This window comes from Muscardinus avellanarius, assembly GCF_963383645.1.
Source record: "Muscardinus avellanarius genome assembly, chromosome: 8".
NCBI classification, from domain to species: domain Eukaryota; kingdom Metazoa; phylum Chordata; class Mammalia; order Rodentia; family Gliridae; genus Muscardinus; species Muscardinus avellanarius.
The window spans coordinates 46,575,042-46,582,292 of NC_137794.1; positions in this window are offsets into that span (position 1 = coordinate 46,575,042).

The window sequence follows — 7,251 nt, forward strand, 5'->3', positions numbered from 1 at the left end:
CAGTGGCTGGCTTTGTGTGTTTTATGTTGTGAGAACATAGTTGTATTTTTTTGTCAAAGGAGTAATTTAAACTTAAACTGCCCTTTTGTAATCTGGTAGGGAGTTATATTCCTTTGCCAAATTAGCATCTCTTAAGAGACTGCAGGTGCCGGGCGTGGTGGCACAGGCTTGTAATCCCCGCGTTTGGGAGGCAGAGACAGGAGGATCACGCAGGTTTGAAGCCAGCCGCGCGCGCTGGCTTAGGAGACCCTGTTTCCAAAAAATATAAAAATAGGTATAGGAGTGTAGCCCGGAGGAAGAAGGGCTTCCAGGAACCCCAGTACCACCAAAAAAAAAAAAAAAAAAAAAAAAGAGACTGCAGGTGCTGACCCTTCCCCTGTCTTCTGCTGTAGCTGACCAGGAAGAATGTGAAGCTTTAACTCCTAACACTAGGAGTTCAGTGCAGGAGGAGCCTTCTGTCAGGGATATAAGACCCACCTGGTTCATCAGGTGTGCTGCTTTCCATACCTGGAAGCACCCTATTTTGCAAAAATGTAAAATCACCTTGCCAATTAATTTTCAACCACATATCTTTTCTTAACAACACAAAAAGTTATTTCTAACAAATTTGACACATGGGGCATAGCTCCCTTTCAGGGATCCCTTCTTAAAAAAGACAAAATCTATTGTTCATTATGGAAGCCTTAGGGGTAAGGAGACTCACAATCTCAGGGGACAAAACTTCAGGTACAAATTGTGAGGTAGGGTGGGGAAGGCCTTAGCAGATATTGCGGCCTCTTAAAGCACACCCGTGGATCCAGATACAAGCAAGTAATACCTGGGCATCGGGGCATTTGGTGGGGCGGGGTTGCTTGTGTGTGCTTAAATGGGTGAGTGTGGAGTCTGAATCTGTGGTTCTGGTATATCCTGGTATAAGACCTCTTCTCCAGGAGGGAGCCAGCTAGGGACTTTAACTGGTCCCTGCAAAGCCCCCCCCCCACCCCCCCATGGACATATTTCCCATGAGAGAAGAGGACAGAGAAAGATGATACACAATTGGAGAGAAATACTAGAAACCTTAGCAGGGAGAGGCTAGGCCTCAGTCAACTCAATCACATAGTGCGGTTTTATAACCGGGAAGGCCAGGTGGAAATTACTTGAATAAGACTTATCAGGGGTGAAGTTTACATCTGATATTTTGGTATATCCTTGCTGGCTAGGGAGATAACTGGCCTTCTGAGAAGCACCTATTGTGGATATATTAGGAAGATGGACAGAGAAAGACAAAGCAGGAGGCGACTAGGTCTCAGCCAAGTATCTAGTTGTGATTTCACAACTAGACAAGCCAAGCAAGATGGAAAATAAACCTCTTGATCCAGCAAAAAGGCTCCCAGGGAGGGAGAAGTGTTAGACAAAATTCCTTCTGGTAGTCCATTAGGCCTAATGTTAGACTACTGGAGAGAGAAGTATGCAAAGAATGTGTAAACAAATTGACTCTAACTCTCTTGCCATCTATCCATGGGGATACAGTGCCTGGCAAATTAAAGCTAGTGAGTTTGCTATTGTATGTATGTCTATACCCATAAAGTATTGTCTATGGTCCACATCTTAACAATGGCTTATATAAGAAAGTACTCATAAGTTTGTTTTAAAAGAAAATTAAAATGAAGGCAGTTAATATTTTTTCGTAGAAAAAGAGAGACCCAAATCAAAGCATTGGACATTTGGTAATCATGGTAGCAAGGTCAGTAATTTTACAGTAAGGCACCCAGGTTTCTCTCCTCCTGGGTTTGTCGCAAAAGCTTAATACTATTTTTATATAGTTTAAAGTCTCCCAACTTGGGCTTCACCTTGGTCTCCATGTGACTGGGACTGGGTGGTGTCATCTTGATAGACTTAACTGCCTTATCTGAGTTAGCCCTAGTGTAAATTAGGAGATGGAAGCTTATTTAAAAGTGAAAAAAATGAGAAATCTAAATATTTGGACTCCCCCCCAGTAACATAATGTGGTGATATTTGATGCGGATCTGCCTCAAGATGACAGTAACCACATGAACTGTTTTGCTTCGATATATGAACTTCCATGTTTACTAAAAATAAATACAAATAAGTAAATAAATAAATAAATAAAAGTAAGAGATATCATTGAAAGTTAACAGATTTTTTTTCAGGTTAGCCAATTAGAATTATATTGTCAATTCCTATTTGGTGTTTAAACTTCAATGTTTATTGCTTTTAGGAATTTTATTTGTTAAAATAATGACAAAGTGTTAACTATGGCTATTAAAATGGATAAATTAGAGCCGGGCATGGTGGCACACGCTTGTAATCCCCGCGCTTGATGTGGAGACGAAGCCAGCCACGCTGGCGTAAGAAATCCTGTTTCAAAAATATAAAATAGGTCTGGGAGTGTAGCCCGGAGGTAGAAGGGCTTCCAGGAACCCCAGTACCACCAAAATAAATAAATAAATAAATAAATAAATAAATAGGATAAATTAGATAAATATCAATAAGTTTTTATAAATGGCTTATATTTTTAAAATTCTAAATTGTGTATAATTAAGTTAAAATGCTAAACATTAATTGCTAAATATAAAATAGTATTGGCTTAACATCAGCAAAAGATAATGTATTTGAGTGTGGTAAATGTGTTTTTTTAATATGTAAAAAGCAGGGAAGTGGGAGGGAGCACTGCCTACCTCCCCAACCAGGCCTTAGATGCTCATTAGGAATCCACCGCCATGTTGGGCAGGAGTGTCCTGCTGCATATCAAGTCACCAAGTTCTAATTAACATGTGATTTTATACACATATAAGTCTGAAGAATTCCTAGGCTGTGTTTTGACAGACAACTATTAAGTAAATGATTAAATGTTTTTATCTAAGTGCTGTTTTATCTTATGTTATAAAAAGTAATTAATCTAAATTGAGAGGTTTATTATGGACTTGTTTTAGTGTAAGGATTGCTTAAATATACGGATTGTTTGCTTACAGTTTAAAAATTTGTCAAGACAAAGGGAAATCCAATATATAATAAGAGATATTCAGAGATATGAAAGGTATTATAGAAAAAGGGGGAATGCTTTTATATTAAAAATAATTTCATATGACAAAATTTTAGTGTAAATGATTAAACTATCCCATTAAAAAAGAAATTTGGGAATAAAATTCAAAAGGTTAAGTAAGTTACAGAAGGTTGGAGAAAGTTAACATACCTTTTAAAGATAACTTATGGTGATTTTTTTTTTTTACAAATTGCTTAAAAACTAAAAGAAATTAAAGGGTTCTCTAAAAGCCATAGTTGGTGCATTTATTCCATGTCAGAAACATAGTTAGAAACATAGTTTCTAACATAGAATAAATGTTTTTTGTGAGATATTGATATAATCAATTTTTTTCATTTTCATGAGATAATTTTATAAGTTCTTTATATTTAAAATAATATTGTTTTGTACTCTTAACGTTTACTAAGAACTATCTTAAAGATTGTGTTTTAGCAATATTATCTCTGAGTTTACTGTTTTTGATTACTAGCAAGCTGTACCTTAGCAAAATTAGGATTTATAACACTGAGTTACTATATTTGACACTCTCTATATATTTATGACCATTACTGTGTATATATGTAAAAACTAAATATGCTGCGTATAATATTTTTTAATCTTATAAGTTAACCACATGTAAGTTTTATATACATGCAAACTAACCAATAGGTGATCTCATTATAGAATGTGCATTGTATTTGTATCTGAAGTTACTTAAACTTTTGTCATTTATGTTTAGTACCATGCAAAGTTTCATCATTAAGACCTGGATTACATCTGTTTGCCTTTACTAAATAAACGACTTATTATTGTATAAGAGAGATATAACCATCTATCAGGTAATAGTCTTATTTCTGACTACTAATACCATTTATAAAAATTTAGAGCTATCCACTAACATTTATCAATGCTGTTAACCTACCTAAACTTCTGGTTATAGTTATCTTACTGAACCACAAATTTGAATTTCACTTCAATGGTTAAGTTAGTATATGTTAACTTCTATGTAACTATAGTGTTAATTACTACTGGCTCCTTTGTAAGTTAAACATATTTGTGTTTCTTAAGTATCTTCTAAAATGTGAAGCTTAAGAAAACACTTTACCAATCTGATGTCCTCTAATAAAAAATTGTTAATAGTTTTTTTTAAGGTTTATTATTGTGTACTCCTAAATTATATTATCATCATCTTCAAGAAAAAGTAATTAAAGATTTACATGAGATGATAAAAGTTAAGGCCAGGATTTGGAACAAACAAATGCCTAGTCAAAATGGATTAAAAATTCTGCAAGCACCTTAAACATTGCTGCTTACATTTGTATAGCAGTAAGTCCTGAAGCCCGAGTGGTACCATTTTTACTCAGATGGACCTCAGACCCAACAGGCATGAGATGTATGATAGCCTTCTTCCAGGACAATCTAACATGGGGCAGTGAGTCTTTTAAGACTCTATCTCTCCTCTTCTCAGTGGCTCAGAGTCCAAAGCAAGAGCTTCCCAAAATAAGCCTCCAGGCTCAAATACTGACTACCTCATGCAAGGTGACAATGACAGTTAGTGGTTTAGGGCAATGTGTGGATGTTGGTCCTTTGAGGAGCTAGATAATCAGTCTGAATTAGCAGTTGCCCAAACAAATATCTGGTGCTATTGTGGAGGACTGTTACTTAAAACTTTACTGGTCAATTGAAGTGGAATTTGCACTTTAATACAATTGAAAATCCCTTTCACCCTGGCACTTCAAACCCCAAATGGTTCATTAGACACCTGCATTTTTGTTGATTAAATTGGAATTTCAAATGGCGATTCCAACAAATTTAAGACTAAAAACCAGGTCACTACATGGTTTACACCATTATTACTTTGGTGGCCCACTACTAACAAAAAGGTAGATTGGATGAATGATATATATATAACAATCGACAGAGAGTTGTCAACCATACCCTAGATACCATACAGGAAATAGTTAAACAGTTAGATCCTACTAACAGAGTAATCTGGGAAAATAGATTAGCCTTAGATATGGTCTTGGGAAAAAAATCATATGACACAAAGAGGGATTAATGTTAAACCCAGATTTTCCTGTCTCAACCTCCCAAGTACTGGGATTAAATGTGTGCACCACTATGCCCACCTTGAATCATTTTGGCTATTAAACTTCTGAATTCTCCTTCTGCCATTTTTTGTAACTCTGATTGGTAAGTTTTGTTCTTGTGGAATTGTGGGGACTAGTTTTCTTGGTATTCTTCTTTGTTATGTTTTCAGGTTTCTTAAGTGTTTACCTTTGTTGTTTTTCCTGGCTCTTTCTATCTTACTCTGAATTTCCTTTGTCTAATCTCTCCCTTTATATATCATATTCTCAAGGTGAATATTAACATCAAGGTGTGTTTTAAAGTAAATAGTCTCAGCCATATGGGTATTTGCAGCTTTCTGTTGAATATTTATCACTCTACAATTGTGGTTTGTGTTGCGTTATCACACCTCTATTGTTCTTCATGTAGATCACCAGTACTGCCTTGCAGTTACTATAGGACTCTATATGCCCACTATAATAGTGGCATTAATAAATACTGAGTGCTAAAAATCAGAGTGCTGCCTGTCACCTCCTTAATAGAGTAGGCTTTATAAAAACAGAACAGATACTACACTTTATTTTAGCCATCCAACTCCAATCAGAGTGGCAAGCATAAAGAAATCAAATAATAACAAATATTGGCAAGGATGCGGGGAAAGTGGAACTTTTTCACACTGTTGGTGGGAGTGCAAACTAGTTCAGCCACTATGGAGATCAGTGTGGAGATTCCTTAGAAAACTGGGGATGAATCCACCATATGATCCAGCTATACAACTCCTACCCAAGAGTGGTATAATCTTTCCAAAGGGTTTGAAATCAGAGAACTACAGTAACATATGCATACCCATGTTCATAGCAGCACAATTCATAATAGCCAAAATATAAAACCAACCTAGGTCTCTATCAACAGATGAATGAATGACAAAATTATGGGAAATACACACAATAAAATTCTACTTAGCTATAAAGAACAAAGTAATGTCACTTGCAAGAAGATGGAAAGACATGGAGAACATTATGTTAAGTGAGATCAGCCAAGCACATAAATAGAAGGGACATATATTTTCTCTAGTATGCCCAAACTAGGCAGTATTAGAAAGAGCAGTGGGATTCCAATTAATGGAGGGGAAACCTCAGCAAAGCTAGTATGGAAGTACAGGAGAGGAAGAAGGCTGAGTTGGTTTAATGGAGGAGCTATATTTGAATATGTGTACAAGTATGAATGCAGCATGGTTAACCTGGACACTCATTGTTGGGAGGGGGGAAGGGTAAGTACAGGGGCAAGGACACCAAGCACAGTCTGAATGTATGCCATTTTCAATATGATCCACATAAAAATAAAAAAATAAAAAACAAAAAAGTAATCTCTGAGGTGTAGGCCAAAGCAGTTTATGCCCTATGAATTTTTAAACTTTAATATATGGGGTAGTCAGTGGTTCCATCTGTAATTTAGGATTGGTCTGTCCTTAGTGTCCAGAAGTCTATTCTGTTGGTTCACCTATCTGGTTCAACCTCAGCCATAGGGGTTTAGAGAAGTCAGCTGATATATAAGGGCAAACTATCATGTAATCAATGGTGAAAGGTGAGTGAGGAGGAAAAGGATAGAATGAGGGATGCAAGAATAGAATGAAGTAGAAAATAGATGAAGAAGAAGAAACTATGGATGAGCAAATAAGGTTACCCAACTGAGGGGAATGGGAGAGGGGAAGAGGGAAATTTCCTAATGTACATGATGTACATTCACAAACATATAAAACTCAATCACTCAACCAAAGAAGTAGAGGGCAGGGGGAATAGGGTGGGAATTGGATAATGTATGCCTCTACTGTATTGTGCTTTGTTAAGATGTATGACTACAATGTGCCAATAAAAAACAATTTTTTGTAACAATTTTATTCTTAACTTGTCCTCAAAAGGCATTAAAATGGTCACAAAATTTCAAGAAAACAAAATATAATTATGTAGAATAAGAATTTAAGTAAGATTAGTAAACAGATAATAAAAAAAGATACTGAAAATAAAGAAGAATTCTTGTAGCCAGTATAGAATATTTAGTTATTTCACAGGAGGTTTGGTTCCCAGAGAATAAAAGACAAAGACTGGAGCAGAGTAAAGCAGCACTTCTTATTCAGTAGTGAAGGCTCAGAGAGGAAATCTTCA